Here is a 12,257-nt window from a genome sequence, read left to right as displayed (position 1 = left end):
GAGAAGTGGGACTAGTTGGTTTTCTGCCCTGCCCTGCATTTGTCACATGCAACACTGTTTCTGTTCTGCTACAGTTCAGCTTCTGCCCAAACCTATGGTGCTCATTCTGCTGTCCACAGACGCAAATTACGTAACTTGCGTAATTTATGTAATTACCGTATTTTTCGCTCTATAACACGCACCCGACCATAACACGCACGTAGTTTTTAGAGGAGGAAAATCCATAGGCATGTCACCCGTAGGCATTCCCTCCATAACACGCACAGACATTTCCCCTTACTTTCTTACTTTCTAGGAGGAAAAAAGTGAGTGTTATGGTGCAAAAAATACGGTAATTAGATTGCCATTACATTATTCCACCGTTTAACTTCCAGTCAAAAGAAACACAATGCAGATGACAGGAGCAAGCCAGCAGTAAATCACAGGGAGTAAGTGGAATTAACTCTTTATTAGAAAAAAGGAACAGAATCTGCCCAGGAGTGTCAGGCCTAATGAGCACAGCAACTCTTCTTCAGCAGGTCTTGACCCAAGAAGCAGTCGCAGAGACTGGAAGTTTCTTCCTTCCTACAGCTGCTTACATCCCTTCCTCTCCAGGATTTCCCCAAGCAACCTGAAAGTGAAGCTGCATAACACTAACTTCTCCTCCACTCTCTTCATAATTCTCCTGGTTCTGGAAGACCAGGGAAGAGGGGAGCTTGTCACAGCAGGAGGGGGTGACATCCTGCCTCTTCACCAGTCTGACTTATCTCTGCTTCTTGGCCTCCCTCATCCCACTCTCCTCCTTCAGCTTCTGATTCTAGACTTCTCTCTGCCACTGACTCTTCCTGCTCACTAAGCCCTGTTGCCTCTTCAGCTTCCGACACCTCCTCCTCCCAGTCTTCTCCCCCTTCTCCTTCTGACCACTCATTGTCTTCCCACCATCAATCCCTGGGCTCTGAGCCTTCATCCCTTGGAGGTTCTCCAGCTGGTTCCTCCCAGCATTCCTCTGTGTCCAACAAGCCTCTGACATCAGATGGGGCCAGAGACCATTATTATTATACATTGTTTAAAAATTGAAAGCAGCATCAACAGTGAACACCCGCTGGATTCTTTTCTGTTCTGGACACAGGACATATAAGTGGACATTGGCAATTTCCACTCTCATTTCTGTCAGAAATCTCAGACACATGTTAAGTGGGGCATGCAAAGAATAAGAATAAGAATAAGAATAAGAATAAGAATAAGAATAAGAATAAGAATAAGAATAAGAATAAGAATAAGAATAAGAATAATTCTATGACCATGTCATGCATACCTGCAGCTCAGACAGCCAAGTCCTTCTGAGCAGTGAAAGGACTGTGGCCAGGTTTGTGAAAATGTACAAAACTGCAGGATAAAGAGATACATACTTTTGTGTTATAGGTCCATTTTCTGAGTAACACCTCTCACACAACCAGGCCCTGCATTGCGTGTCGAGGTCCCCAAGCCACCCCCCAAATAACTCACAACGCACACGTAATTTTTGTTTAAGGTTTTTGGCATAATTTTGGCCACAACTTTATTTAAATACAAAACCGTGAGTGGTTGTTTAGGCATTGGTTAAGACTATCTGTCCCCCCGCCTGGGGACAGAACTGTCTTCCGGGCACCACCGAAAGACAGTGCGGGGTAAAGCAAGTCGGGGAGAAATGGAGCTGAGTCACAGACCCTCAATTCTCATCCGCATGCTCCCTGAAGGCTTGCCGGCCCTAGTCCCAGTCCAGGGATTGGACGAAAAGATGGCAAGCCCCAGGATTCCTTTAACGGAATTCCCTTTCCGCAGCAACCATGGAGGGGCAGGCCCAGCCTATCCTAACCCTGCCTCCACCAATTTATAACCAATGCCTAACCACAACCTTACAAGTTGTGACGATTTGCTACGCAGTAGGCAAAAACCAAATGGCCCAGCCAATCAGCCAGATGGACAAAATTCCTACCAAGCCCCTGCCCCAACGGCAGACGACCCCATGACAGGTATAGCAAGGTCAATGCAACAACCCCTTACTCAAGGGCGGGTGGGCGGGTGATCCGTTGCACACAGCAAAGAGAAAGCTCCAGGCTGCGTGCAGAGTATTTAAACATTTTACCCCTCCCACCAAAATTGCAACATAACTTTTACCCCAGCAACCCAGTGAACCAATCACTGCCCCAGGCCATCTTTAGAGACCCTGCCTGGTAACAGAGGGGTGGCTCAGCAGACCCCACCACAACACGTGCTCTCCATGAAGGAGAACACACTTTTCAAAACCCATTCATTATTTCCACCTTTGGGGTTCTCTTCCCCTAAAACTTCTTTGCCACCACCACTTTCTGCGAGAGACAGCCTATTTGTATAGATATCTACCTTTAGAAGCTGGCCTTGAAGATAAATTAGGCACACCAGGGAGCTTTCTATGCACTGCTACAGGTAAAGTCCACTGGACAATTTTACACAAGCCTCGTTGAAATGGACAGGAGCTGTGCAAGAACATAAGAGTTTCCGCAACTTGCCCTCCTCAGCACTGATAGTGAGAAAACAGGAAGCCCAACAGGATGCACCTCATTAAATGAAGCAAATAAAATACTTCATTAAATGAAGGACTGTGCCGAATGAATTAAATGAGGAATTTAATGAGGAAGTACTTCATTAAAGAGGTCTAGAAGGTTCAAAACAGAAGATGGGACTATCACAGTTGCAAAGCTCTGCATCACAACATCATCTACTGCAGCAGTTCAGAGCTGATTTTGCAGTTTTGTCACAATCATGGCTCTGCCTTCCATGCTAGTCCTGTTAGACAATGCAGATCAGCAACACTTGGGACAGGAACCACCTGTTAAATATGTGGCTTGCAGATGATCTACAGCAGAGTGTCAATCACCCACAAAAGTTTTTATGAAGATGTCTTTGGCTAGTATCTTGTTGTTGTTGTTGTCGTCGTCGTCGTCGTCGTCGTCGTCGTCGTCCTCCTCCTCCTCCTCCTCCTCCTCTTCTTCTTCTTCTTCTTCTTCTTCTTCTTCTTCTTCTTCTTCTTCTTCTTCTTCTTCCTCCTCCTCCTCCTCCTCCTCCTCCTCCTCCTCCTCCTCCTCCTCCTCCTCTTCTTCTTCTTCTTCTTCTTCTTCTTCTTCTTCTTCTTCTTGAGCCAGTGTGGTGTAGTGGTTAAGAGTGGTGGACTCGTAATCTGGTGAGCCGGGTTTGCGTCTCCGCTCCTCCACATGCAGCTGCTGGGTGACCTTGGACCAGTCACTCTTCTCTGAAGTCTCTCAGCCTCCCTCACCTCACAGAGTGTTTGTTGTGGGGGAGGAAGGGAAAGGAGATTGTTAGCCGCTTTGAGACTCCTTCGGGTAGTGATAAAGTGGGTTCTCAAATCCAAACTCTTCTCATTGCTATTTTTAAGAACAAAAATTCAAAGCGGTTTACAACCTACGTTAGAACAACAAATAAAACATTCTGGAATAAAACATTACAGAAGAAAGTTGAATATAAAATGTACATTCAAAGCAACATAATTAACAGGAAACTAAGATACTGTCTGAAAGATTTCAGAATAAAACATTACAAAGGAGGTCACTGCAGAATGCAGATTTAACACAACAAAGTAAACAAAAAAAGAATCATTTCAAAAGAAAAAAATATTAAAGGAAATCAAATACACATTTAAAACAGCATAATTTACAAGAGAATGAAATATTCTTCTAAGCACAGAATATAGTGGTTGCTGTTGCTGACAATCCTACCCATTCTGGTTCATGGTGGGCAATGACTGTGGATGTTCAAGCTTGATGACTCAAGTCTGCACTGAGAGACAGCCAAAGTGGTCTCTAGCCTCTTCAACAGCCTCAGCTTTTGTAGTTGGAGTCAGTCAGAGTGCTGGGAAAAGACCTGGGGAAAAGGGAGCAAGTTTTCCAGGTTTCACAGCCAAGAAGGTCTCCCACCATCAAATATTTGCTCTTCTAATTTTAAATTGTTGAGATTCAATAATTCCATTTAGCTCTTCTGAGCTTTGCTACCCTGAAAAATGTTCTTGCACTGTTATTAATTATTGTATTTATGCATCTCCATTTTCATTGCAAGCTGGGAATGTTGTAGGTAGGTGCACAACACATATTTCTGGAACAAAGAGGAAAAACTTATGTATGTTTCCTATATTTCAGTATTGTTCATACTGTCCTCTGAAGTAAATGAATTGAATGATGTGGGGTGCTTCTGAAATCTCTCCTTTTGGAGGTAGTTATCAACAATTTCCAATCCAAAGTCCAAAATGAAGAAATGGCTATTGCATGGATTTCAAAATAACCCATCTTCCTCCTCTTCTGCCTATCTAAGATTGGGGCGAACTTCACATAGAGAGTGAACTTTAGGGCCCAAAATTCCTCTGACCTTTTCTTTTTAGCAAGGAGGAAAGAATTGGTGCCCAGTTTGTGATATTAAAAAAATATAGATAGTTTTATTATATTTTATCTATTTATATATTCAATAGCTCTACTTCACCTGAAGATCACAAGGCAATTTACAACAGAAAACCACAAAATCCATAACATAACATAACAACAACAACAACAACAGTAACAAACACACCCAAATAGAAAAAATATAACCAGATAAAATACAGAAAATAAATAAATCACAAAATAGATATGAGAATAAGAAAAATGAAGAAGACACTGAAGACACTATCCCCCATTTCATCCTTCCCATAGCATCCTTGATGAACCATGTGGAAACTCGGGTCATTCAAAGGCCTTGGACAAAATTGGAACAGCTTGAGAACAAGGCAAGACAGGAAAGAGTTGGCTAGGAAGGAAGATGGTGATGAGCAAAAGTCTTAGCTGCTCTTGTAGCTCTCAAAAAGAAATAAAATCCCAGGAGATGCTGTATCCAGATTAGAACTAAGTGATTTGGAGCAACTGGACCCAAGCTAGGGATGTTAGAAGGCATTGATTTCCAATAGGACACGTCTATCACAATGCAGCACTGTTTCCGTTCTGCTGCAGTTCAACTTCTGACAGATGTACACTATTGGTCTTGCTTTCTGCATGTTACAGAATTAATTATCATCAATCCATCAAATACCTTTACTGGCATCACAATATAAAATGTTTCATGTAACTGGAATAATTAAAAAGATAAGGGTGAAGCTATCAAGGGTTATAAGGTCACACTATGGTCATATGCATTTGGATATTCTGTTACGCCCTGTCTATTTCCCAAAAGGCTAGTTAGTTGGGAAACCTTTCGGGTACAATTGTGGCTAGAAAGGAAGCTACTAAAGCAGTAATATCTTTTTAAACAACCTCAGCAATTCCTACTCCCATTCGAATTCTCCAACAGTCCTAACCTAACTCAACTCAACTCAGCTCAGCTCAACTCATCCCAACCAGAACCTGGCTATAATGAGCAAACTTCCTAGGAAGAATATAGCTCTGCAATTTGCTTCAGGTTATATAGTTAATGGCTTTATTTACTGGGAAATATCCATATCACTAGAGGTTCACCTTTGTGAGCAGGATGTAGGTCTTTGAGTATCAATAAATATTTTGCGAAATTGAAACATTCTGGCAATGTTTCTTCTAATCAGCAACAATGCATTCTTAATTGTTAATATATGTGAACTTATAAACTACAAAGTTGGCAGATTTATTGGGGTGGGGGTTGTTCCAAATTATAGCTTTAAAAATGCAATTCATTTCCCCCCAGTTGAATATTGTTTTGCTTTCTCTTAGTGGCCCTGATCAAATGAAGCTATCTCATATCAACCTGCACCATTGGCTCATTCAGCCCAGTATTTGTCTAATTCTATAGGGTTTCAGGAATAGACTCAGGACTGTTGCTTTTCAGATATGTTCAAAATTCATCCATTTTCTTCTTCTTCTTTTCCTATGGAACATTTGCTTTGGCTTTGACTGTTTCACCCATGACTTTGGATTCCTATGGAAATTCCATGGAATTTCTTGGAGGTTTTGTTTTTTGGAAACTGTGGATGCAAATTGTAATGGGAATTGGGGTTGCTCGTGCGTAAGTTGCCTCTACTCTTGGCAAAGTTGCCTGGTTAAACCTTTCCCTGGCTGCACAGCCCTTACTCCGCGGCTGTGTCAGTCACTGGCAGAATCTGTCAGTGGGCGTTTCCTGAACTTCTTCCAGCATAAAAGTTCTTTGATGCCAAGTCTCCGCCTAGCTTCCCTGCGTGGAAGTCTTCTGCGCAGGATGGGCGTGGGCAGCGGAGGACCTGTGCTCTCCCCGCTAGTTTCTGTGGAAGAGTCCTGGAGACATCTCTCCGAAGCCCTCCCCTGCTCCCCTTTCTTCCTGGTGTCACGCTGAATTCCTTCCTCAGTGGATGAGTTCCCTCTCTCCCTGCTGGGCCCTTCTCCGGCATCGCTGGAGAGCCTTCCCTCCACTCCTGGCTCCGATGGCAGTTCCCTGACACAAATCAAGGGAAGCCAACATAATTTCTTCCAGATGCTTTGGACTACAGATGTCATCAGGCCCATCCAGCATGGTTAATGGTCAGTGACGATGGGAGTTGTAGTCCAGCCACATCTGGAGAGCATACAATGGGATGCCCATCCAAAAGTGGATGCTGCCCTTTGCATTCCTCCCAGTTCTTAATCAGTTGCAAGGATCTGAGCATCCAGCCGCCAATCATCTTTTTTTTTTCTTTGATAGAAAATAAATCCAACTGAATCAGGCACAAGGGGAGTAGGGGATGCAGAACAACAATATCCAAACTAGAAATTGAAATTGAGTATGGAGATGTCGGGCACTGAACCTGGGGCTGAACCTAGTGCAAAACATGTGCTGTGCTTCTGAACTATGTGTTTTCCAACACATCTTGAGTAAAACATTTATTTCTCACCTAAGTTTGTATGAAGAGCAATGCTCCCTTGACTGAGAGGCAAGGAAGTTGTGATTAATGGGATAAAATCTGGAAGGTAGGCAAATGTTGTGATAGGTGGCTTGTGTGTGGATAACAATAACACCCATGGCTGAACAATAATAAGGACTGATCTATTCATTTACTAGAACAGAGATACAGCTGTGTCTCTGAAACCCGATCGCAAATCTGTCCAGCAACACCTGGAAAAAATACCCCACGAGTCTGATAAATTGTTTTCCTTTCCATTTCAGTGAAGTTTTTCCCTGTTTCAAAATCAGGATCAGTCTGAACCAGGGGTGGAGAACTAGCGGGCCTTCAGGTGTTGTTGAACTTCACTCCCATGAAACCCAATCATTGTGGCCAATGCTCAGGGACGATGGGAAGTCTGTTTCAGTGTGTTTGATTGCACACTGAGATGGATGACCCAGAGGATGAATCTTCCTGCAGTACCTTTACTTCCCCAGCATCACAAAAATCTATCCACACCTACCCTTCCTCTGCTCTTTTCAGGCATGGTTCATGATTTAAAGCTCCTTGTCTGAGCTATTATTATTATTATTATTATTATTATTAATTATTTTATTTTGCTCTGGAGCTTCCCCTGCGAAAACTTGCTCTTTGAAGCTCCATTGGCGCAAAGGTCAAACTGCAGAAAACCCAAATTGATGTTTGCTCTGATTCAGCTTTAAAAAGTAGGTTTTCATGGGGAAAGCTCAGGGCAACACCCCACCCCCAATAATGCTCAGATACAGAAATATTAGGGCAAAAAGTAAGTGGGGATAAGCCCCTACTACATATTCAGGGTCAACTATCTCAGATAGTTTAACAGGGCTCCTTGGAACTGGCCAAGGTCCTGTATGCTTTCTGCCTTTGTCTGGACACAGCCTACTCCCTTTGCAAGCTTTTGCAGAAATTATGAGAGGGCTGTGCATGGTACAAGTGTGTTTAAAACCCCTGAGAAATGTTCACTCATTTCATCAAAACTCCCCTGTCTTGCCTCAAGATCCTCACAATGTAGCAACAACCACAACTTTCTCTGTATTTTGCTTTAGGTGACAGTGCCAAATTAGGGTTGTGTGGGATGTTGCTGCCGCCTGAGAAATGTCTGTACTCTTGTCAAAATATTTTTGGTTTGGGGTGTGGCCAGCCACCAAGGCTAATAGCAGGTTGAGAAGGAATATTAATCCACCTGACAACAAGACATACACAAAAGAATAACGGGGGGGGGGGGAGGAGACTCAAAACTGCCAAGAACGTCACAGAGAAGCAGGCAGGCGAAAGAAAAACTATTTTTGGATGCATCAGATGATTGAAGGTAAGGAAAGATACAGTGAGCAAAAGCTATGAAACAGCATGCCTTACAAGCAACACTCTGCTATAGATAATAGGGCCCCAACCATTCAGGACCTTAAATACTAAGTATTTACAAAACCTTAAACTGAGTCTGGTAGGGACGCGGGTGGCGCTGTGGGTAAAAGCCTCAGCGCCTAGGACTTGCTGATCGAAAGGTCGGTGGTTCGAATCCCCGCGGTGGGGTGCGCTCCCGTTGCTCGGTCCCAGTGCCTGCCAACCTAGCAGTTCGAAAGCACCCTTGGGTGCAAGTAGATAAATAGGGACTGCTTTCTAGCGGGAAGGTAAACGGCGTTCCGTGTGCTGCGCTGGCTCACCAGATGCAGCTTGTCACACTGGCCACGTGACCCGGAAGTGTCTGCGGACAGCGCTGGCTCCCGGCCTATAGAGTGAGATGAGCGCACAACCCTAGAGTCTGGCAAGACTGGCCCGTACGGGCAGGGGTACCTTTTTAAACTGAGTCTGGTAGCTTCAGGATCAGTGCTCTGGGAGCCTGATTTCATTGACCTGCTTAACATCTGTGCAGCTGGATTCTGCACTAGCTGCAGCTTGTAGACCAGGCATGTCTAAAGTCTGTTTTGGGGGCCTAATCTGGCCCACTGGTTGATTTAATCTGGACCCCATGCCAGTATATACCCTGGGGTAAAAGCTCGACAACTTTGGTTGGTCCTCCTCACACATGTTCACGTCATCAAATCTGGCCCTCTTTGAAAAACGTTTGGGCACGCACCCCTGTAGACCATTTCAAGGGCAGCCTTACACTGAGTGCATTGCAATAGTCTACTCATGAGGTTACCAGGGCATGCATCACCAAAGCTAGGTCCAGAAAGGACAATAGCCATATTTTCAGCCATCACAGATAGCTGTTGCCTACTGTATAGGTAAAGGTAAAGGTAAAGGGGACCCCTGACCATTAGGTCCAGTCATGACCGACTCTGGGGTTGTGGCGCTTATCTCACTTTATTGGCCGAGGGAGCCGGCATACAGCTTCCGGGTCATGTGGCCAGCATGACTAAGCCGCTTCTGGCAAACCAGAGCAGCGCACGGAAACGCTGTTTACCTTCCTGCCGGAGTGGTACCTATTTATCTACTTGCACTTTGATGTGCTTTCGAACTGCTAGGTTGGCAGGAGCAGGGACCGAGCAACGGGAGCTCACCCCGTTGCAGGGATTCGAACCGCCGACCTTCTGATCGGCAAGTCCTAGGCTCTGTGGTTTAACCCACAGCGCCACCCGTGTCCCTTATTGCCTACTGTATATCTGTGCAATGGCCACTGAATCTTGTATTCAGTCAACCTAGAGAGGAAGAACTAAAGAAACCCTGGCCACTGCATCCAAGGAAGCATCTGCAGCCCTTAGGGACTGGGGATGCAATGATGTCCACACATGGTGGGACCCAATGAGGCACAACTCAGCACAACACACATGATGCCTGTCGTGAATTCCTCGCGGTGCTTTTAGCGAAACGCTCAGAGTCCCAGGTTTTTTTCAGTGCAGTCTTTTTAATGTGAGCTATATACAAGTATTTACAAAAGCAGTTCATACAGAGTACAGAGTACCTGCACCTTAAGGCAAATGAATACTCTCCACCACAGCACCACCACACCAGAGCACAACCACCACACTTACTGTTGAACAGGCTTTCCTTTTAAAACAGGTGATAGCCAATCACATTAATCACACTCCTGCTGAGCCACTCTGACCCAGCACTTCACAGAGTATTGCATCAGCCTGTTGAAGCCTGCAGATTTACTCCGTATCCTGCGATAGGCCCTGTTTGATGGCCTACTGGGAGTGCTGCCCCCACTGCGAGACTTCCTGTGGCACAGGCAGTAATTTCCTAGGCACCTCTGCATACAGAGTTGAATTCCCACTGTCTCCCAAATTGTCTGCAAGCATCATTTCTGATCATAAAGGGAATGCAGGAAAAGTCATGCAACATAGGGCCCAGGTTGCCCTCAGTCAAGATCCACTGATGGAGGAATTCTATATCAGGGGAAATAAGAGACAAAAAGAAAAACCATGGTCACGCAGTGACAGCAGCACTCCCAGTAGGCCATCAAACAGGGCCTTGGGTTGGGGTGGCTGGGAATGCAGATGGCTGAACACTCCACCACACCAAAGAAACTAGCTGAAAATAGAAATCCAGATGTCAGAAACAAGGCAAGGCTAGTATTTCCCCTCTAACACCTCATTTTCTGTGTGGAGGGAATTGTTCTGTATGGAAGAGAATTCAGCCATGTGAGCCCCATTCATCCGGAAACTAAAGTGGTACAGTCCAGAGAGACACATGGGTTTGCTTCCGCAATGACAAGAAGCCCAAGACTGTCCCTTGTAAATAATTTCATTGCGCTGAAGGAGACTCCATGACAACAGCAGTAATGAGTAATTTTCCATTCATAATTGACTGTTTCAATTTACTTGCTCTGTAGTATTTGTACAGATAACTCTGTGGGGATTTGCTTTTATTTCTTCACAAGAAAGTGAATAAAATATGCAAAGAGTGTGCAGATTTATTTTTTTCAAAGGGGGGCAGGAAAATATTTGATAAATAAACATTGTGGGTCAAAATTGAAGGTTGGCTCACATTTCTTTATCGGCTATTTCAGAATATGTTTTATCAATATTTACCAGCAGGCATACTCTTGTCAAGAAAATTAATCTGAGGAATGGATTCACAATGGACCTTATTTTTTCCATGAATTGTGAAGTGGCTCAAAGCAGCTTGAGACAGACTTGCTGAACCTTACGTCATCTAGGTAACCTCTTAGCAACAACTAGGAAAAACAACAACTATTGGAGATGCCAGCTAACTGGCAGTGAAACTCGAAAGTGTAAAGTTTACAGATTACAAAACATAACTAATTTAGTGTTTTCTGAACACAAGCTGAATGTTCACAGGTTCATGGGTATGTTCAATAACTGGTTCAAAACTTGGTGGTCTCTCTTAGAATAAAAAGTTACTGGTATTCATTGTTTTTCAGATCCTGTAACGTTTAACCAATGGGTAGGCAAACTAAGGCCCAGGGCCCAGATCCGGATCCGGCCTAATCGCCTTCTAAATCTGGCCTGTGGATGGTCCGGGAATCAGCGTGTTTTTACATGAGTAGAATGTGTCCTTTTATTTAAAATGCATCTCTGGGTTCATTTTTTTTTCTTTCCAAAATATAGTCCAGCTCCCCCCCCCCATGAGGGACAGTGGACTGGTCCCCTGCTGAAAAAGTTTGCTGACCTCCCCCCCCCCATGGGACCCACTTTTAAGTTTTTATCACATATATCCACTTTTCTTCTCTTCCCAGGGAAAGCTTGAATAACTTTTGACCTGGAGACCCAATGCAGCCCAACGGCCAAATAACACACACACTTTTTGAAGTTGCAGATGAGCAAAAGCAAGAGGCTTGCAAGTTGGGGCAGCAAACCCACAAATACTTAACCCCGGGAGTAACCTTCACTGAAAGCGGTGACATTTCCTTCTGAGTAAACATGTATAGGATTGCATGTTGTGGATCACATATTTTGCAGACTTGGTCTATGATGGGGTTGAGGGTCCTAGGGCCCTCCAGATGACTGGGGGCTTCAAACTTTCACCAGCCCCAGCCAGCATGGCTAAGATTATGGATGATGGGAGCTGTAATTCAGCAACTTCTGAAGATTCCCCATTCCTGCTTTAGAGTAATGCTTCCTAAAGTTGCTGGTGCGTCTTGGGGCACATTTCCTACATTAAAACTGGAGTTGTATTTTCCTGTTAACATCCCCCAAGTGTTAAGTGACTGGGAGCGGCTGCCGAGACCATATAACACCAGTCCTGAAAGACCTACATTGGCTTCCAGTACATTTCCGAGCACAATTCAAAGTGTTGGTGCTGACCTTTAAAGTCCTAAACGGCCTTGTATACCTGAAGGAGCATCTCCACCCCCATCATTTAGCCCAGATACTGAGGTCCAGCTCCAAGGGCCTTCTGGCGCTTCCCTCACTGCAAGAAGTGAGGTTACAGGGAACTAGGCAGAGGGCCTTCTTGCCAGTGGCACCTGCCCTGTGGA

Source organism: Podarcis melisellensis (assembly GCF_964234715.1).
Source record: "Podarcis melisellensis genome assembly, chromosome: 13".
NCBI classification, from domain to species: domain Eukaryota; kingdom Metazoa; phylum Chordata; class Lepidosauria; order Squamata; family Lacertidae; genus Podarcis; species Podarcis melisellensis.
Note: the sequence above shows the minus strand (reverse complement) of the source record.